Source organism: Protopterus annectens, chromosome 1.part1, assembly GCF_019279795.1.
Source record: "Protopterus annectens isolate FY-2018-M chromosome 1.part1, PAN1.0, whole genome shotgun sequence".
Lineage (NCBI taxonomy): Eukaryota > Metazoa > Chordata > Ceratodontiformes > Protopteridae > Protopterus > Protopterus annectens.
In genome coordinates this window covers 1212028947-1212051773 of record NC_056726.1, presented here as the reverse complement: position 1 = coordinate 1212051773, position 22827 = coordinate 1212028947, and the positions used below count along the sequence as shown (strand labels likewise).

Here is a 22827-nt window from a genome sequence, read left to right as displayed (position 1 = left end):
AAGCCAAGGGTGGTCATCACTCCCTGCAATTTCCTACCTTTACTGTGCTTAAACTATTACTGCCTACCCAATTAGGGGAACTGAGGGTAATGATATTCAATGCTAGAAGTCTAAATCTCAAAATGCACTCACTCAAAGCACTTTTTAAAATGGAGAACATTGATATCTGTGCAGTGACTGAGACCTGGTTCAAGGCTCTAGAGAGCACCCCTGCATTACCAGGCTATAACTCATACCACACTTTTCAGCCATCTAACCTGGACCAGAACAACAAAGGCAGAGGTGTATCCATATTCATTAAGGATAGTCACACCTCCAGGCTAGTTGTGCAGCATAATGCATCTGAGGTTATCCAAGTGCAACTAACTCTGGGCAAAATGGCAATCCAAATTGTAGCTTGCTACAGATCCCCCACCATGCCCCAGGATTCCCACTCCTATTTTCTTGATATACTAGAAAATATTAGGGTTCAACCAAACTCCCTAATAATGGGTGATTTCAACTACCCCACCATTAACTGGGAAAACTACTCATGTACCAACTCCTTTGCTCAATACTTTCTGGAATTCATAAATTCCAATGCCCTGGATCAACTTATCCACACCCCCCACCAGAGGAAACAATATCATAGGCCTAGTCATTGCCAACATGTGTGACTGTTTTTCCACACCTGAAGTCAACTCCTCGTTGGTTAGATTCAACCATAAGCTAATCACCCTAGATATCCACATCCCACCCCCACCCACCATTAAGGAAACCATGGTAAAAAATTTCTCCAAAGCCAACTTCATGCTTCTTAAGACAGAAGTGGCGAACTTCATGACACCCATGCAGATGAACAATACAGTTATGACTGCTGAATCCTACATAAATGCACTCTATAAGCACTTACACAAGTGCATGGATCATGCTATCCCAAACAGGACCAAGACGCTATTCTCCAAAAAAAGGAAGTCAGTCTGGTGGTCCCCTGCCATAAACAAACACTACAACAGAAGGAAGAAACTGTTGCAAAAGAGAGTAAAATCCCATGAGTGGAGGAGCTCCATGGTCACCCTCAGTAAGAAGCTGAGATCCCTTATAAGATCCTCCAAAGCTAGCTATGAAAACAAAATCACCACTGATTCTAAGAGCAACCACAAAGCATTCTGTAGCTATGTCAAGAATCTCAATGGCAACACCCAGATCTGTTATGAGTTACAGCACAACGGCTCCCCACCTAAGCACCATGTTCAATAATACTCTCACATCAGGCTTTGTGCTCACTGAATAGCACATAGCAACAGTCATCCCACTCCACAAAGGGGGAGCCACCACTGATCCTGGGAACTATTGTCCTATTAGCTTGACGAGCCTGGTCTGCAAGGCCATGGAATGTATCATCATGGAACTCATAAACAAAGACATTGGTAACCTCCAAACTCTGGACCCCACCTAGTTCGGGTTTGTGAAAGGCAGCTCATGCCTTCTGAACCTGCTCGACTTCTTTGAGGCAGTCAACAAAGCCGTAGACAAGGGTAAGGGTGTTCACATAGCCTATCATGACCTCGCCAAGGTGTTTGACACCATCCCCCATTCTGGAATTATAGCTAAACTCACTAAACTAGGTATAAATCCCTACATCACAAGATGGGTTGCCAACTGGCTCACTGACAGAACCCACACTGTAAAAGAAGCAGACTCCAAATCTGACTTCAATCCAGTGACAAGTGGAGTACCACAGGGTTCAGTCCTGCGACCTCTCCTGTTTGGTATCTACTTCTCTGAAGTATAGGTAACACAGAAGGTCACTGGCTAATGAAGTTTGCAGATGACTGCAAACTAGGAGCCATAGTTGAGTCCCCAAATGATGTGGACATCCTACAGAAGGGCCTCACTGAGACAGATGCCTGATGTCAGAGCCATGGGCTCAAGCTCAATGGCAAAAAGTGCAGTGTCATCCCCTTTGGTAAAAACTCTTTACCCATGAACTACCACATAGGCAGCAATCTACTTAACACCGAATGCGTGATAAGAGACCTTGGGACCCAGGTGGACAGTAGTCTCTCCTTTGATAATCACATCGCCACAGTAGTCAGGAAATCCTTCTATGTGGCACACCTCATCACAAAAGGGTTCTTATCCAGGAAAAAAGAGGTCATTGTTCTCCTCTACTCGGCACTCATTAGACCCATTATAGAATACAATGCCCCTTTTGGAATCTACCTCACAAGACATCTGCAGCAGCTGGAAAGGCCACAGACATACCTCACAAAGAGGATTACTGGCCTCAAACAGATGCCCTACACTGACCATCTCAAAAAACCCCAGCTTTACTCTGTAACATATTGCCTACTCCGAGGAGATCTCTGCCTAACATATAAAGCTATGGTAAACCCAGGGCTGTTGGACATGCTACACCTAAAGAAATCCCAATCCCTCTGAACTACATGCTCTAGAGACCTAAACCTTGTCACCACAATAAACAGGACATGCTGGAGGGATAGATTCCTATCCCAGAGACTTCCTATACTCGGGAACAAGCTACCCATCTATGTCAAGCAAAGTTCCTCATTAGCACTCTTCAAGCAAAAATCCTGATGAGTGGATGGGAAATAGGAAATACACCCCGAGGATCACTTCTGTGGCTCTGCTCGACAGGGGCACAGGAAATTATCTTTCTTGGGTGGCGTAAGCCAGGGAACCTTGTTGGCTAGGCTTACTTAGGCCCTTGGGCCAATAGCCTAGTACCTACCTATGAACCTATGAACTGGTTTTAACTCCAGTGCAGATTTCCTCTTTGGATAATGTATCCGCACCTTATTGGTAAAGTGTGATGCAATGATGTTTCTCTCTTTGGCAAGGAGATTTCTTTAGAGCAAGGGCTTGTCAGTAATTGGCTGAACACTGGAGCATTCTGGTCTGCATTTCTTTGATGCAACAGAAATACTGATGGCTTACGATGCCTCTTAGAAGAGAGAGGTGTGCCTATAGAAATTTGTATGAAACATTCTTCATGTAACTGCAGGCTAAAGCCTGAAACAAGTCCTTGGAATCAATATGTGACATAGCTAAAGAAAAAAAAAGAATAATAATTAAGCAGCAAAAGCTTTCACATTTCGTAATGTGTTGAGTCATCCTAATGGATGCAAAAAATGCAATAGTTAGTCTTGCAGGGAGTACAGATCCGCAGTCCATCATTTACATATAGTGAGCTGCAATAACAAAACCTTTTATACTGACAATAAAGTGAGGCCTTTACATATACCGATTTTAGAACATTTTAGAGCCATTAACATTAGATACTGGCTGTTAATGATTGTCACTGTTGATATGACATTGCAACCCAACAATTACTGAAAAAAGGGTTTGTAGATGGATGGGTGGATGGATGAATGCATGAATGGATAACACTAATTTGTTATTCAGACCTCTAACAGGATCTAAGCATGCTTATTTTATTTCTTTATTTTTATGGATTTTGTCAATAGTAGGTTGTGATAGCAGCTTTGCAGGAAAAGTGATTGAATTTGAAATTAATGTAACAGTGTAAATTGAAGTCTAACTTTATAAAAGGCTGGAGTTGTGCTTTCTCTGTTAAGCCATCACTACAGCTGCACTGGGTGGGTGCAATTAGTTGCCGTGAGAGTTATCATACAGTACTACATTATTTATGGGGTGAATAACTGTGATGTGATCTGAGGAAGGATATAGGGCTACCTTTCTAAGTTCTGCATTCATAAAATATGTTTAAACTGCTTTATTGTTGTTGCCATTTTCTGTTGAAGGCATTTAGTCTATCACTTTGGTTAGTAACAGCAAAATACTGCTTCAATTTCCAGATCTGGGTCACCAGCAGTATTTGATGGCAAGCTTCCCCACAACCTGTGGGATAGCATTGTCTGTTCTTTCCCCAATGAGTTCCCTTTCCAGAATGGGAGAGCTCAGAGAGCACCACCAGTAGTTTTGTCAACTGTATGCCTTGTCTTTTATAAAGAGCAGCTGTGTACATTTTAACACTTAAAATCAATTTAGTAAGTCACTTTGCCAGTGTATGTTGATATTCCACTGATGTATGACTGAGTGCTTGTCATGTTTCTATGACTTCCTAAATATAAAACCATTCCATATCTATTCACAAGAGTAGATTGTTGAAATCAGTGCTCAAAATTTCTCCATTTACCAAAAACCTACATTTAGATAATTGCTCTTTGTGGCCTTACGGATTATGCCTTATTCATAGATTCATACTAGGCTAACTTCCTTGGGGGTCATTTTAAGCCTAGTCAATTACCCCATGCGTGAATCAACCTCTGTACCTTGTGTCTGCAAGGTAAACACCTTATCATTATGCAAGCGTTCATGTTGCACCTTTGTTTAAACCACAACTGTTTTGAAAACTAGATGTTCATCCTACAGCTCAACATGACTGTACAGCACAAGGCATTAAAGCAACGATCTATTAATGAGCGTCTAGCTATAGTGCTGGGTTTGATTCCCTTACTTTTCATATTCCTCTGTCTGAACAAGCTACTTAATTAGACATTGCCCAAAAGTTAACCTTGTAAAGAGAAAGCTTGTACATTCACCCAGTTAACAACACAGAAATGGAAAGACAGCATTTCCCTTTAAATCATTTCCTTCCCATTTTTTGACTAGTTTTGAATTCTGCAAGTGAATGTCTGTGTCGATGACCTGGAATACAGACTGCTTTATTGTTTGCATACACCCTCACTTTCTACTCAAGAAGTTCTGTTGGAAGCATGATGTAAGTTACAACACAAGCTTCTCTGAATAAAATGCTTTGCAAATTAAAACCCTGAGGTTTACAGATAATATATATAAAAATTATTTCATAAGAAATAGATGCCATCTTGGGTGGCCAACAGTTAAATATAGATAATAAGCTTTGTGACTGTGCTATAGAGTTTGCATATTGTACATTTGAATAAACAAAAATAGATTTGGGCATGATATAGATATTTTGCTTGCTTAGTTCAACTGTACTGCAAGGCTAAATGTGAAAGTATTTTTACACAGAGTACAAATGGAGTACGGCAAAAACACATGCACACATGATATCTTGTACAAAAACTAATAAACATTACTTTTGTTTTATGTTAGTAAATGATAGCTAGGGGGCTTGTAAGTCCACTTGTGTAAAATATGTGGTGCTCTTAAAGTTAGTGAGCATGTTCAGCATTGTAAGAACATGTATATAATAAGCCTCCATTGCTTTAAATGACTTTGCTCACGTTCTCAAATATTGTTTTGCATATAGATATGTGTTCTCTGAAATGTCATCTTTTGTCTCCGTTTCTTTAATCACAATAGGACTTCATGGTATTTAAATGTTCATGGCAGCTTTATGGTGAATTCACACTGATGATGCCAGGGGGCAAAATCGGTCACTGGTCTGTGTTGTAGAAGCCGAATGGCCACTATGTATGATGCCTGAATGTTTGTTGTACTGGAATAAAGCTTGATACACTTATTTGTTTTTGTTTGGGTCCCTTTTTCCCTGGTATATGGATTACAGGGTTTGATTTACTTGCAAGTGTTGGATTTTCATAGGTTCATAGGTTCATAGGTTGGTACTAGGCTATCAGCCCTAGGGCCTATACAAGCCTAGCCATAACAATTCCCTGGCTATTTCTTCCCACATTATTTACTTTCCTGGACCCCTGTTTTTTTTGGACTGTGTGTGTATTCCGAGCATCATATGTGGTTTGGTGTGCACCTTTTCTGTTTTTGGTCCTTTGAATACTAGAGTCCTGCTGACGAATGGTTGAATTATTTAACTGAGGGACTGTTTGGTGTATGAACTTTACATTCATGGCTACAGGATGTGACCTTCGTGCTTTTATTTTGTAACCTTTTACAAGACAAGGATGATATGACCTGTTTTGAAGGCCATAATGGTGAAAAGAGGACGGAGAATGTTATGGAGGTGAGTCACACTATAAATATGGAACAAATGTTTAAAAAATTGACTTGCTTATGCACACAGTGCTCAAGGATTTTGGAGAGGGGAGAGAGAGTATGGCAATTGGGCGATACTTAGAAAGTTCTACTGAGTTTCTCTCCAGAGTGTAAGGACAGTTGATTCACTGATTGAGTGGTTAATGAGTATAGAAACTGTGTATGCTATGGAGCTGGGAACAGCTTTAGGAAGAGAGAGGGCAAGTTGTCAGCAGATGGGGAATAAGGTTTAAGTCTGAGAAGATGATTTTTAATGGAGCTGGGGTATGGGATTTAGTGAGAGAGGATGGTTTTGTAGTTGGAGGACAGCAGGAGGTGAGGGATTGTTTGGGTTGGATGTTGCCATGAGATTGCTGATGGTATCTGTGAAGTAGGAGTTAAAGATGGAGGCAGTTTCCTGGGGTAAGTTGTTTGGGCAGGGGCTTGATGTTGAGGGATTTCCTGGGTGGAGAATGTGGTTGACGATGTTCCAGAAATTTCTGTGATTTTTAGGTTGTGTAGTCAGGGATGTGGGTGGTAGAAGGTTTTGTCAATGTTTATGTTTTTTTTGGCTAGTTTATGAAGTTCCCTATATGTTTGAAGGTGAATGTGTGATTTTGTCTTTACCAGAGTTTCCATTTGGAGTCTCTGTTTTGGATGAGGGATAAGGTCGATTTGGTGAGCCACAAGGAAGAGCGTGATTTGCCTCTAATAATCCTGGGGGGTTAGAGTGTTAAGAAAAATAGAGTTGAATTGAAGGACTGCATTGTCAAGAGACAGAGGTGATAGAGGAAAGTCCAGTCAATGGCAGAAAGGTAGGTGCTTAGAGTCTCAGGGTTGAAGCTGGTTAGTTTACAGCATTCCTTGAATTTGTGAGGATGATAGTGGTGGGGGAGAATATTTGGAAGCATATAATGGAATGATCACAAATTGAGCATGAGAGGGATGTGGTGTGGTGGTAGAGGTTAGGATAGGAAACAATAATCCAGTCAAGGATAGAAGTGGTGTTTGTGGGTTTGTGAAGAAAAGTGGAAGAGTAGATAAGTTGGGTATAGCCACAAAGATGTATGCTGGTGTTTGAGGAGTCAGAGGTGAGGGCCAGCCAATTGATTTTTATATCACTATCACCTAATATGACAGTTTCATTAGATATGGTGTTGGCTGTCTAGTGAATAATCTGTTCTAGTAATGGAATGTTATCTCCATGGGGTATATATATATATATATATATATATATATATATATATATATATATATATATACATATATATATATAGTAGCTATTGTGAGGATTTTTATTGTTGTTTAGTTTACAATTAGCCACGGTGAGTTCAGCTGGGTGGAAAGAGGGGGGTGGTTTAGTTTGGAGGGATAAGGTTTGGTGGTCTAAGTACATTATGGCTACACCTCCTCATTTTTTGTGAGTTCTATTGAGGTGTAGGATATTTTAGCCAGGGGAAAGAAACTATTTGATAGTGTTATGTGGTTTCAGCCATGTTTCAGAGATAGAGATTATGCTGGGGGAATATTGGGCTATCCAAGAGTGATATTGAGTTATCTTGTTGAGGATGCTGTATATGTTGATTGAGTAAAAGCAGAGATATTTCAGGCTGGGGTTTGATCCTTGCAGAAGTTTGTGGGTTATGTTGGTGGGAGTTGTTGAGTTATTGTTTGGGCCTGGGTTAGGATGAATGTTGTCTGAGAGTCTAAGTGTGTTGCAGAGTAGAGTATAAGTGGTGTAGTGGGGTAAGGTGGGAAATATTTCTATTTGTATTTGGGATGAGGAAGAGTATTGGAAGGAAGTTTAATTTTGGAGAGAGTATGTTCAGTGCAGGAGAAGAGAGTAGGTGATATGGGATAAGAGTAATGTCTACCAGTGTTTGTGATGAGGTTTAAATGGAGTGTGTTATGAGATAAGTTGAGAGAGGAGAAGAAAGAGAAGGAATAAGAGAATACTCAGTATCATTGTAAAGGGTATGGTAGAAGGTGAGTCGGTTAGATGTGCTGGGGGGATGGGTCAAGTGAGTGTGTGTGTGTGTGTGTGTGTGTGTGTGTGTGTGTGTGTGTGTGTGTGTGTGTGTGTGTGTGTGAGAGAGTGTCTTGGATGAAGGGAGGGGCCTGGGTAGAGGAGATGAATCTGATTGGCTTGGGTAGAGGGGTGTGGAGTGGGTGGGCTAAATGATGGGCAATTATAAAGGAAATTGATGCAGGGGTAGGTGGGAAGGGGATTAGGGTAGGGGAGTGGAGTGAGCCTGAGCATAGTGAGGGCGAATGGAGTTGGCTGATCCAGGCCAAGTAGGAGCTATGAAAAGCAATCAGAAAAGCAGGTGAGTCAATTAGCATGATAAGCTACCAAAAAGGGTAGGGGTTGAGTGTTGTAGAGTAGTAAATGTTACAGTTCTATGGAGAATAAGGAACAAAACTAGAAGAGTAAGAGAGGTGAAGATAAGAAGGAGGAGAGTTTGCTGGGAATGGGTGGTAAGGTGCAGAGGCAATGCACTATAACAATTGCAGTTGGTTATGGACCTTGGAACAGATAAGGTAAAAGAAGCAGAAAGGGAATTATCTTACATTTCCTGTGGTAGATAACAGAAGCCAGGAAAAATAGTTAGGGCATAGGTTAAAGACACCAGAGATGTAGGGGTTTAGAGGGCCTGGGATTTAGCAGAGGTGACGTGCAAGGAGCTGCTGGCTTATAAGTAACAACTAATATAACTAAGTTGAGCAATACAGTTTGTACATACATTAACTGAATAACTTTTTGAATGTCCAGTTACAGGGTCAGAGCATCCGGCAGGAGGCACACAATGGATGTCTTCTTAGGTGAGTTTGAAGGGTTTCTTTCATTTTAATGCATTTTTAACTGGCTGGCAGTGAAGGGAGAGGTCAGAATAGGGTATGCAGCCTGGTGAAAAAAGAAAAAAAAGAGGAAAGTTAGTCAGGGGCAAGAGTAAAACAGGCTGAGATTGCGATACGGTAGAGGATGAGATAGGGAGACACAGAGTGGAAGGAAGTTGGAGAAGTAATAGGGGAAGGATATGAAAGGGTGTGGGAGAGACAGCAGTAAGTGGATAGGAAACACTTGAGATGCAGACAGACAGTCGTTAGGCAAAGAGAATCAAATTAACTGTTCTAACCTAGTATTTTAGTGCATTTAAAGGTAGGCACACAAGCTAAGTTATAAAACGCTAAATACAGCATATGATGCTTTGACTGATTCAGAGGATTGCAAACTTAATACAATAAAATGAATCTTTGTTTTTGTTTTGTACTCCGCATTTGATGCAATTTGAATTCTATACTTGATTCTTATAGTTTGAAGCAACATAGTTTACAAACAAATCACACTGGGCCAGAATATTAACATTTTTCTATTATCTTGTGTATTGTATCTGTGTTTGCCTTTGGTTCAGATCATGACTGAAAAGGGCCCATGGACCAACTTTTACATACCCAATTAGCAAATCAAACATAATTAAATAAAATAAATAAAACAAGTCGTATGAAGTAAGTTCCGCCATTGGTTAAGTTTTGAAGTAATTGGGGTACCACCAATTTATTAGCTGCTGTGTTTAACATTTGTAACAGTTAGTATGGCCATCTGCCTTATATATTTATCTTTTTTTATTTATTTAATTTTTTTTATAATTTATTCACATTGAAATTATTACATTTCAGTAAAGTAAGTTTGGTGATTATTTATTACAAATTGTCTAAACAGATTCAGAGTTTAACTATGTCAGCACTCCTGGATTTGGCTTCTGTATTCTGCAGTGTAACAGTTGATAACATAACAGTCATTGGCATATTTTGTACTCTGTGAAATGTTTGGTGTAACAAATATAGTTTGAGGAACAAAAATATTATTTATAACCAAGATGAAAATGAATGGGAAAGGATAAGTTGGACAAATGAATTAGAATGTTAAGAATGAATTGATCTGTTAAAACATCAAATTACTTAGCACATGATATAATTAAGATACATAAGTAAACTTACCCCCATTGTTTTTTTATGTTTAACTTATGTAGCAAGCAATTCATTTAAAATTTGAATATTATTCCCAAGAATACTCAGCAAATTAGGTAGTAGGCTTTTAAAACGGAGGAATAAAATGTATTTACACACAAAGCTTTTATTATATCTTGCATTAGATTTGAAAAGCAATAGCTGTAATTTAGTTGCATAAAATGAAAATGAGTGAGAGTTGCAATCATTAATCAATGAAGTGTTAGAAGTATGTTACACACACACACACACACACACACACACACACACACACACACACACACACACACACACACACACACACACACACACCAGAATGATTACCTTAATATCAGCATTTCAACATATAAATTATACAAATTTTAATGACCACCCTTTACGAAAAAGCAAGACTGGAAAAAAACATGCCCAAAATATTATTTTGCAATAAATTTAGAAGCATAATTAGGCAGTTTTTCTGACTAAAACATCTGGTAAATGAAGATGCAGACAAAACCGACTGAACATTAGGGGCAATAACAGAAAAAATGGCTGAGGTCAGAGTCTGTAATCTCAGAACAGAGTTGTTTACGAATAGTTTTTCAGGTTCTTCAACACAGCCTTAATGCCTTATTAGCATGTGTAAATAAAATAATCAGACTGATTTGGTTCAATGTAACAAATGACGGAAAAATAAAAAGGGTAACAATATCACCCTAACTCAAAGAGGGGCATCATATAGCCAGGTAGAGTACAGAGCAATGGATGATTCAGAAATCTTACCAACATGTGATTAGGCTTGTTTTATAAACAGTAGAGCAGAGAAAGTATAAAGAAATGAGGCAGGAATATTTAATAAATAGGCCCATGAATAAATTCAACACTATTAAATGGAGAAAATAACACTGCCTAGAATTATAAAGGACAACCCTAAAAGGTAGCGATGTGTGAAGCACCTGATGCCATAAAGAGTGGCTACAAGATGGAATGAATTCCTGTAGAAGGTGTATATCATTTGAGTGAAAACTCATTTCGCTAAAAACTTTCAAAAATGTAGATGAAGCAAAACCCATTAACCTCCACATACATCCACTATGCCTCTTGCAACAAAGTTATACTTTGTAACTTTCTGTTTGGGTTGGGCAGCACAGTGGTGCAGTGGTTAGCACTGTCGCCTCAAAGCAAGAGTTTCTATAGCTCTATTTTTGGCTGCGGTTGCGGAGTCTGCATGTCCTCCCTGTCTTCTTACAAATGGTTAGATGCACAGTACTGTTTTGAGAAAAAGTATCATAAGTAGTATAAAGAATCATTTTAACAGAAGAAGAACTTAAAACATTATTAAAGAAGAACTCTGTAAGTAGCGCAGAAGAATTTTGAAGTGAGTATAGAGGTGGTTAGTAAGAACAAGGAGAGATGAGGGAGAGGAGATATGTCTAAGATCAAGTGTTAGCTACTATGTTGTGAGGTAAACATGAAGAGAGAGAAAAGTATCAAATAGTAAAGGAGTTAAGGGTTGGCAGGGGTATGATGAGAAATAGATAGACAAGAAAATTCTATGGAGCTACTCCAAGTCCAAATTGCCATGGGTAAGACCCTCCCTTCAGGTCATGGTCAGTTACGGGTACCCTTGCATGAACCAAGATGCCCATACAGCTTATTTAGACCTACATGGTACAATTAAGGTACAACCTAACACCCTAGTTATGGGTGACCAGCTATCCTTCCATTAATTGAGAAACCTATATGAGCCCAAACTCACTCACACAAAAGTTCCTGGACTTTGTTAACTCAAATGCCCTGGAACAAATAGTACACCACCCCACAAGGGGCTCCAATATTCTAGACCTGCTCCTCACTAATATGAGTGAGTGATGCAACTCCTCGAGTGTAGGGCTCACACTGGTTAAGTCTGACCATTAATCAGTCATTTTTGAAGTAGCAATAGCACCAGAACTCCCCAAATGAGAAGTCAGGCTAAAAAACTTCACCAAAGCTAACTATACCCTCCTACTGGAAGGTATAATCGACTTCCAAGCTCCAGTTTTTACAGATGGCATTGACGGCTATACTAAGGTATACACTGTATAAACATCTGCACAAATGTATAGGCACTGCTGTGCCTGATAGGATTAAAACAAAATCCTCAAGCAAAAACAAACCATCCTGGTGGATGTCTAGCATTAATAAGTTATACAATAAGCAAAAGAAGCTACTGTCTAAAAATATAAAAGTTGATCCCAGAACTGGAACACCATCCTCCTCAGTCTAAACAAGCAAATAAGACAGCACATAAAATCTTCAAAGAGCAACTATGAGAAAAATTTGCAACCACAGCTAAGGATAACCATAAGGCTTTCTTCAGCTATGTCTGCAACCTAAAAGGTAGGACTCATATGTGTGCTGAACTAATTGTGGATGGCATCACACACACACTGACCCTGCAGAAACTGCAAACCTGCTAGCAGACAGGTTTGGTGAAATTTCATCCCCCTTTCCCCCAAACATACCACAAACCATGTCTTCATCATCTCCTCCTCCCTGCATCACCAAAAAGGAAGTCATCGGTATTCTCTCCAAGGCTAAGAACAGAGCCTCCACGGGACTAAGTGGCATTCTGTACTGCGTTCTTAATGTTCTAAAACAAGAGCTAGCTATTCTATTAGGCACTCTGTTCAACCTCAGCCTGAATACTGACTTTATTCCCACTGAATGGAAAACAGTGACTGTTAACCCCCCTCCACAAGGGCGGCTCAGCAACAGACCCGGATAACTATAGACCCATAACTTTAACCAGCCTCATCTGTAAGGTAATGGAATGAATCATCATGGACCTCATAAATAAGGATATAGGTGACCTCCAAACCAAGTTTGGTTTTGTTAAGACAGGTAATGCCTGCTAAACCTGCTGGACTTCTTCAAGAATGTGACCAGAGCCACAGACGAGGGCAAAACCATCCACACAGCCTATCTTGACTTGGACAAAGCCCTCAACACTATCCCACATTCCAAATAAGTTAAATATCAACCCCTATGTTGTCAGGTGGGTTGCAAACTGGCTCACAGATTGATAACACTCAGTCAAAATGGGAGACTTTACCTCTACCAGCAGACCTGTCATCAGTGGGGTCCCACAGGTGACAGTGCTGCACCCCTTCTTGTTTGGCATATACTTCTCAGAACTCCGGACCAAAACAGAGGGGCTGTGGCTAACCAAGTTTGGGGATAATTGCAAATTAGGTGCTATCATAGAATCCCCTAGCGATGTCAGCCTACTTCAAAAGGGGCTTAAACAGACAAATGATTGATGCCAAAGCCATGGCCTTAAACTAAATGCTCAAAAATGCACCATCATTCCCTTCAGTAAAAACAATGTTCCTGCTGATTATAAAACAAACAATAATACTCTAAGTACCAATTCAGTAGTGAGAGACATGGGAACACTAGTTGACTGTGACCTCAGATTTGACCACATTGTGTCTACTCTGGTGAGGAAGGCATTCTATGTCGCTCACCTGATTAGCAAAGGCATTGCCTCAGGAGCAAAAGAGGTTATAACTCCCCTGAACTCTTCCCCATTATTGAATATAATGTGCCCTCTGGTATGTGCCATACCAGACACCTGCATCAACTTGAGAGATCTCAGAGATTTCTAAGAAAATTCAGGGTCTCCAGCACATGTCTTATACAGACAGACTGAAGTCACTGTCACTACTTAGAGGTGACTTACGTTTGGTTTACAGGGCTTATCTCTGACCCAAATCTAATTGAAATGCTGCACATCAGTTATTCAAATGGGACTAGTCACCCATTCAAGGGACCTGAAAATAGCCTGTGACATAAACAGGACCTGCTGGACAGACAGATACATCTCTCAGAGGATGCCACTCCTCTGGAATAGGCTTTCAATCCATATCAAGCAGAGCACTTCATGACCGTGTTTAAGTGCAACCTGGACAACTGTATGGGAAACCATAAATTTCTGCTGGGGATTGCCCCGGCTTCTCTCCTGGACATGGATAGTCTTTGCTATAAAAATCTTGGGCATAGACGATATCTTTCATCTAGTACTATACTGGGATTTAATAGCTAGGCTTGTAAAGACCCTCAAGTCAATAGCCTACTAACGTCCTATGAACCTGTAAACCTATAATAAGGTCAGTGAATTTTTATCCTTTCTTTAGTAGGCTTGGCTTCTTTGTCCAAACTAAATCACCTGCATTAACTTGAAATCATAACATTATGCATGGAATTCACATATGCTATCATGTTATTTTATGTCGCCTAGAGCTTTTCATTTCACTTACACTGCCAAAATGAACTAAGGCAAATGAAGTGAGAACTCCAAGTTACCGTTGCATCATTGGAATTTATACGCTTTGTAGTTTTAAATATATGACTTAATATTTTAACCTGAATGAATAGAAGTGAACAGGGGGATCAACATTTGCAAAATGATAGGAAACTGTATAAGGAACGCAGCAATCAATTGGTGACCTAACCACCTAGTGTAGTCGAGCTGTGCAGCCGAATTCTGCTGAGGAAAGCAGTTTGTTTGATCAAACTAATGAAAACATTGCCCACCAGATGGCAGTGTAGATCAATTTGTCTAGCACATCCTTTGAATGAGGAGGTATATGACCTGGCACACATGCATAGTTTATTTAAATAAGATCTGCGCTCAAACTAGTTTTAAAATAGTAATGTGACTGGTGATTCAGATAGCTCAAAGCAAATCCGAGAGCCCTGTGTGACACTTGATTTGGATGTTTGCTGAAACTAGTGCTTCAATGAAGATGTAGAAAGTATTACATAAAATTAAGGTGAGTTCAGGATCAGGTAATGTCTTGTATGTTAGGAATTTTCCATTTCTGAATGTCTTTTTTCTCTTTACCATTTTGTGTTGATTTGTATCCTGTTATCCTAATTTGGCATGAAAGTAAGCCTTTTTGCTATACAGCATTGAGGTATTGTGTTATCAGTAGACCAATACAGTGAAATCAGTTACTTCTTTGGAGGTGGTCTGCCCAGATTATAGTTTGATAACTTACAGACTTCTGATTCTGACAAAATCATTTATTTAGACAGCACCCTTGTGTCACCCCTGGAAAATTGTATGCATAGAAGGCGTCTTGTAAATGAACTTACTTTAGTTAAGAGTAAGGATGTTGGTAATCAACGCTGTGATCATCAGTAGCATGCCACAGACTGGTTTGCTTTTCTGTTTAGTGGCAGTATGTGTTCAAGTCAGAGTGACTGTGTTGTACAAATCTGCATTTTACTACTTGAAAGACTATCTTGTCTGGCAGATGCTGACAGCCAGTACTTCTTAATGGTGGATTATGGTGAAGGAGGCAGGTCAGACAAATACCACAGAGTTAAAACCTTGCAACTGCAAATAGAGAATTTGATGGGGGAAGTTCATGCACCTTCCACAAGGAAACCATGTTCTGTTATATGTCTGCCTCTGTTAACCCATATTACATCTGTGACTGGGTTTTGAAAATGCAATCTTGAATAAATTGTTTTCTAAAGAAATATGCAAGTCTAACAAATGTTAAAGACACATTAGAAGTGCTACTGTCCTATATTTCACTTAGTTGTGCTGAACAGTGATGACACGTTGAATCTGGAGTGACTGAGTTATGCAGTTAAATTTGAGGTAATTGGCTAGGCTTAAAATGGTCTGCAAGGGTAACTAGCCTAGTATTTACCTATGACCCTAGGAGGCTATAAAGATTTGCTATTATTATTTATTTATTAACTAATTATTTATTTATAATATGGGTCGGGTATTTTCAGTGTCTGGATTCAGCAGGATTCAGCTACAGTTCACTGATGTTCCCAAACAAGGAAAACATTCAACTGTGCTTTCATCTTAGGTACTGAATCCACTGAGTAGCCTTTAGCTACCATATCATTCCACTTAACGCTGACCCAAGCTAAAGTATGTCACAAGGACTGTTCTATATTTTTCCGGATGTATTGCATAATCTTGCATGTGCAGTTGTATTGTACTTCAGAAATGTCTTAATAACTCTGATGATGTGTCTGTCAGATGGAAGATGTATGACCGGAGAATATATATACTGTTTACAAACTGAATTATTTATTTATTTGTAGTTTGTTCACCGGGAAAGTCCATTGGGCCAAAATGAGCCCTTTTTCAATGGAGGTCCGGGGAGAAAAGCTTCAAGTACATTCAAAATTATTTTGCCAGTTAATACAAGAAAGTATATACAAAAACTGGAGTAGTTAGTACAAAAAGCAAACGATACTGGCAGTTGATACAATTATAGGAGAGGAAGCTCCATGTACAATACAAAATGTGTTGGCAGTTAATACAGTTATAGGAGAAAGCTGCAAGATACAGTCACATTTATTGGCAGTTAATACAATTATTGAAGCAACATCTTGTAATGAAAAAAAAGAAGAAATTGCATAAAGCTAGTGCCTGAGAGATATGGAGATCAACTGCGAGAAAGGAAACAGGAGAAATGTAGGAGGGATGGGAGCAGGAGCATTCCCAGGTGGAGGATAGATAAGACTGTAGAAGGGACTTAAAGGCGGAATGATTTTGGGTAGTCCGAATATCGGGAGGAAGTGTGTTCCATTTTCGTGCAAGAGAGAAGGCTAATAGGGATTGGCCTGGAGTGCAAAGAGGTTTGTGCAGTTTAAGTAGGTTCTGATTGGTGGATCTAAGAGAATGGCCAGGATGGTGCATTATGGGAGTGGAGGATAATGAAGGGCAATGGGAAGGATTGAAAATGAGTTTATGGGCAGTGGAGACTTGAATGAAAGATAGATGATTAGGGAGTTCTAACCAGTTCAGTGAATGTAAGGAAATGCTGTGGTGAGAGGAGGATTTGGAATTTGTAGCATTGTGATTCATACATTTGTGATTATGTTTGATGACAAAACTGATTTGTTGGAAAGGTTAGATGCTTGCAATTGTGTGCCTTAAGACAGCAAGCATAGAATGAATGATCTGACCTAAATGTCCATCTTTTATGATGCCAGTGCTAGGGAGAGGGCAACTGTAGCAAACGTCATGGTTGAGTTTGGATGTTTTTATGGGTCTATATTACTTTGTCGAACATTGACTTCAGTGAACGTCTGTTCAATGAACACAAAATAGCAAATGTTCACATCCTTTAATGATTTATCCAGGGAATGGAATTAGTTGGCCAAGTTCAGAAATTTGCCCTTTTCTCCACTGTAGTGAGATCTCGTAGTTGTTATATATAAGTAGGGGGGCATGGGGGGTGCAGCCCCATGCCTAGATGAGTTTGATATACTGCAGTGTGTGTACATTTAAAGTGTTGGCTAAGTAACTCTGTTTTCTGGGTAAACCATTCACGGATATGAGCATTCACGTAAATGAATGTTTACTGTTTTGTGTTTGTTGAACAGATGCTCACTGCAGTGAATATTCAACAAAGTAATATAGACCATACAGCATAACTAGACCTGACAAGGCCTTTGACACTATTCCTCATGCAAACATTATTGACACACTTTTAAGTCTGAATATTAATCTTTATAGTACACCTGACTAATAAAAATCACAAATAACAATCCTTTATTTGAGGGTCGAAAAACCACTGCTTTCGGAAAAAGTTAAAAGCGAGCGAGCCACTTTAAGACCTAACAGGAAAAGCGGAAAAACGAAAAAAGCATAAAAAATTATATTAATTGGTCTGGTTAGAAATGCTGCCAGAAATGCAAATTTCAAAGATCAAAAGCTCGGAAACTTTTTTTTTTTTTAAAAACCTTTTTTTGCCAAAAAAAATCAAAACTTTAAAAATATTAAGGTAACAATAGGATATCACTAAAAAAATAGAATATATAAAAAATGTAAAAAAAATGTTTAACTTCAAAATAAAAAACTACTTGTTTTAGTTAAGGTATAAAATATAATGCTTTGGATAAAATGTACTAATAAACTGAACTGTTATATAAATTCAATTCTTTTTTTTTTTTTTCTTCTCGGGTCTCTCCGATGTAGTATGCATTACATACTATACATGTGGCGACATAAACTAGTTCCTTTTTTTAGTGTCCTTATCCCGCGCCTTCTTGGTAGCTTTTTTTTGCTCTCAACATGTTTTTAATGTTTGAGAATGTTTTACTTTTTTTATTTTTTTTTGTGTAAGGGCTAAACATAATCACACAAATGTTGGTGTTGTTATAATTATTATATTTATTAATAGATTGATTTATGTCTTTATAGGTTCATATGTGTTTACTAGACTAATGACCACAAGGGGCCTTTTAAGCCTAGCCATGCATCCCAAATCTCTGACAAGTTCTAATACCCTTAATAAGTGTAAGTATGGGCCTGGAAGAGGAACCATTTACAGGTTACCTGTGTCCATTAGAGAATTTCCAGTTTCCCATCCAATTGTCCAAGTTGCACTTGAACTGGGTTAGGGAGGAACTCTGCTTAACATGGATAGGGAGCTTATTCCATAGACAGGATAGTCTCTGGGATACATACCTATCTCTCTAGCAGGTCTTATTTATATCACAGGCAAGGTTTAAGTCTTTAGAAAGGGTACTTCTGGTGCTGTCTGTTTTGTGGATTTGCAGGAGGTCTGTTAGAATGGGGTCTGACAATGCCCTGTATGCCAGGCATAGATCTCCCCTGTAGGACACAGAATACAGGGATAGGGATAGAGCCTTGAGGCAGTCTGCATGGACATTTTACTTAAGCCCTGTATTCTTTTAGTGAGAAACCTTTGTGGACATTCCAGTTGTTGGATATGCCTGGTTAGGGCATTGTACTCAATGATAGGTCTGATGAATGCTCATACAGTGGAACAATGACTTCCTTGGACTTAGATGCCATACCTTTGCTTATTGGTTGTGCAACATAGAATGATTTCCTCACCACTGTAGACATATGATGGTCAAAGGCTAGATTACTATCTATGTGTGTCCCTAAGTCCCTGACTGCTGAGTCAACTGTAAGGGGTGTGTTGACAATATGATAGTTACCAGGGATGGCTGGCTTCCCAAAGGATACCCTTATGCATTTATTGGTATTTACTTTTAGTCCATGACTCTGACACCAGTTGTTTGTCTGTGTCAGCCCCTCTTGGAGTACATTTGTTTCAGTGTGAGATTCAATGACATCTACTAATTTGCAATCATCTGCAGATTTAGTCAGCCAGAGACCACTGACATTGGCCTTGACTTCTGAGAAGTAAATGCCAAAAAGGAGCGGTCCAAGGACTGATCCCTGATGGACTCCACTTTTGACTGTCCTCTTTGCAGAGATGGGCTCCCCAATTCTAACTTCTTGGGTCCTGTCTGTGAGCCAGTTGGCTATCCACCAGGTGACATAAGGGTTTGTACCCAACCTCTCGAGTTTGTCAACAATGCCAGAGTGAGGTATTGAGTCAAATGCCTTGGCCAGGTCAAAGTAGGCAGTGTTAATGATTTTGCCCTCATCCATATATTGTGCAATGAATAGCTAACTGGTTGTCTGAAAGAATCTATGTGGTTAAAGTAGCAAGTGCCACTTCTGAAAGCAAAACAGTGGTGTAACACAGGGCTCAGTTTTGTGTCCTCTACTATTTGGCATTTATTTCTCAGACCTTCAGACCAACACTCTAAGTTTGTATATGACTGTAATCTGGGTGCTGTTATTCAATCTTCAACTGACTCACAATTGTTCCAACATAGCTTAGAATAAATTAACAGTTGGTCAAAGGACAGTGGTCTCAAATTAAATATAAAAAATGTAGTGTAGTTCATTTTTGTATACAAAACTGTTTCACTTACTGTATAGGAGATGCACCCCTTTAATCCTTCACTGTTGTAAGGGATCTGAGTACTAATGTTGGAAATTCCTTATCATTTGACCATCATATCTCCACAGTAGTTCAGAAAGCCTTTTATCTGGCTCATCTAATTTCCAAAGGCATCTTCATTAGATCCAAAGAAGTCTTAATTCCTCTTTACTCATGTCTTAACAGACCCATTATTGAATATAACTCACCTTTTGGCATGCATTTATTTAAACGTATCACACAACTTAAGTGACCTCGGAAATTCATAATGAAAAAGATCAGTAGCCTCAAAAAATTTAGTTATCAGGACAGATTGGAAGCTCTTTCTCTGTGTTCAGTCTCTTGCAGACTCCTCCATGGAGAATTATGTCAATCCTTTCATGACATGAAAGATTCAACTCTATTTGATCTCCCATTCCTTCAAAGAACTAATGGTACATCAAATAATTAGTTAAAGGAACTCAACCTTGATCAGCAGGTAAGTAAGACACATTGGCATGATAGATTCATATCCCGATGTATCCCTCACTTCTGGAACAACCTTCATGTCAAGCAGAGTAGCACCCTTGCCACCTTCAAGGGAAACCTGGATAATTGGATGGGCAGCCTCAAATTCTCTCCCATTCTGTCTTCTCTTACCCTCCTTGAGGCTAAAGGGAAATTTTGAATATTTTTTTTTGGCTAAGCTTGAAATGGTCTGCAGACCAATTGCCTAGTACTTCTCTATGCACCTATAAACCTATTATTATGTCCACAGCACTAGGTGTGTGAATGGTTATTGTTATGAGCAGTGTTTCATTGTTAAAGACAATGTGTAGGTAAAGGAGCAGATATTATATAACACTGGATATCTCTGTTTATATTACTGTTTAAAATACAACTGCTGACTGTCACGCTAATACATAATCAGTGTAAAGTGTTAAGCAAAGTGTGCAAGTCAAGTTTTTTTTTCTTTTTTAATGAGTACACAATAATTATTTATTTATTTTTATTAGTTTTTTTTTTCACTTGGGTGAGGCACTGATCCTAAAAGAGATGTTTCAGACAAAGCCAGAGAGAAAAAAAAAACTCAGTACAAAACACAAAACAGAATAATATAATTTACATGATGCTACAATGAACAAAAGCACAAGATAAAACAAATCTGCATACAGTAAGAGCATATAAATACAATGTTTAAAACGTACAACATTAAAACAGAACATCCAGGTAGTAAGATTCATCCAGCGGATAAAGGGGGACTAGTGGCAGAGGCCGACCGATTGTAGGACATTAGAAAAGTAAGGAAAGGAGGGTTAGGCTGCTGATTTAGTTATCAGGGTAGTGCTTAAGGGATAAGATGTTAAGGCCAGATTAATGTTAATCAATAACTGATATGTGTAGATGAAGGGGGTGGAGCTGAACATGGTGGAAATAGGACTATGACTGATGGGAAGAGCAGAGGAAGGTGTTAGTGGGACAGGGGAGTAAAGGATGGATGGAAGGAGTGCATGAAATAGGATGACACACCAGCACTGTTTTGGAAAGCAGGATTGTAGGCTGATAGAGAAAAGAGGGTGATGTTTATGTTAGGTAGTTCTTTAAATTGTACATCTGATGGATTTAGTGAGGTGACATTTCAGGGCAGTTCTGAATTCTGAGTAAATTGTTTAACTCCTTGATCATAGATGGTAGAGATTCTCACTATTTAGGAGTTAAAACTTTATTTTTTAAACACCTTTATTGAATTATCACTTGTGACATCGGCACATTTACAGTTATATAAAAGTAATCAAACTGCATTAACAAGTGAAAATTAACAAACATTATAGTTCACATATATTGTTATGCATCATATAACCTAAGCAACATTATATAAATTATGCAATTCCTGCCCCTTTTTTTAAAATAAGAAACATCTTTATTAAACCATCACTTACAACATAAGCAATCATACATGCATGTAAAAGAAAACAAACCACACTAACACAATCCTAGTTGCAAGCATTTTACATCACAAACCATACTGATACACTCCCAGTTGCAAACATTATTCATCACTTATAATCTACCCAATCATTTTCGGTCAAACATTACATAGTTCATTTAAGTCCTGCCTTCTTTTAAACCTCATTCCTCCCCTGTATGCATTGTTCCCACAGTCCCCATTTTTTTCCTATGCAGTTTGCTCCTACCTTTTTCTAAATATCTCTATTCCAGTTGTTTTATTCATGTGTGGTGTTCTACAAACAACCCCACACTACCTTACCACATAATCTATTTGTCTACAACTGCAGCATGCCACCGCCCCCCACCACAGTACCACCACTGCCCTCCCCCTTGTACTCTCAGACTATAGTAATAGTAACAAAAAACAAAAATCTAACATCCTCTTTCTCTTTCTATCTAAGCTTCAGCTATGGTTGGTTAACCACCAACTAACTATATACCCTGCAAAAACTCTTCTTGACACTTGGCCCTAAAAACTGGTTTAAGGATTACCTTGCTGGTAGGCAACAAGCAGTACAATGGCAAAGTCAAACCCCGCCCACCTGTATTCAATAATATATGACACACACACCCTGATATGCTCCTGCATCTCTTTCAAATCTCCAAAGCAGCTACCAGCATGTTTTTGCCAAAGTTGAACAATTCAGCAACGTGTGATCTTACCACCTCCACCACCTACCATCATATTTTTATGATTTTAAATATCTTCACCCCTACGTACCCCACACTGCTCAAACTCAAAAAACTTGGATGGTTGGAACTGCCCAATCTGCTTAAACTAAACCAACTCTAATCAATCATCCAAGAAAACCCCTCACTGACCAAATTCTGACCCCTACACCAACTTAAGTAGCCCACGATCCTAATTCCTTCCAACCTCTAACAACCTCACTCTCCTCACTATTCAAAAACTCAAAACTAATCTCAGAGAATTTCCAAGTCTTGGTTATGGTGCCCCATGTTCCCCCTGACTAATTCCCACAGGACCATAAGTATCTAATTTTTCTACCTCACAAATTCTTTATCTTTATCTCTGTAACTACATTTACCACTTCTAATACAGTTGGTTTAGATTTTGATTTCCATTTTATAGTAATTGCTTTTTTTTGGGAGTCAC

General features: G+C 39.0%; 1 protein-coding gene across 1 annotated transcript in view; it reads left to right on the top strand.

The window, feature by feature from the left end:
* The first annotated feature begins 14653 nt into the window (after positions 1-14653).
* Positions 14654-22827, top strand: part of LOC122809287 (deleted in malignant brain tumors 1 protein-like) — a 471120-nt gene continuing 462946 nt past the window's right edge. Inside the window, exon 1 of the mRNA XM_044080667.1 lies at positions 14654-14747. The gene's annotated coding sequence lies outside the window, so the exon portion shown is untranslated. The remainder of the gene's footprint in view (positions 14748-22827) is intronic.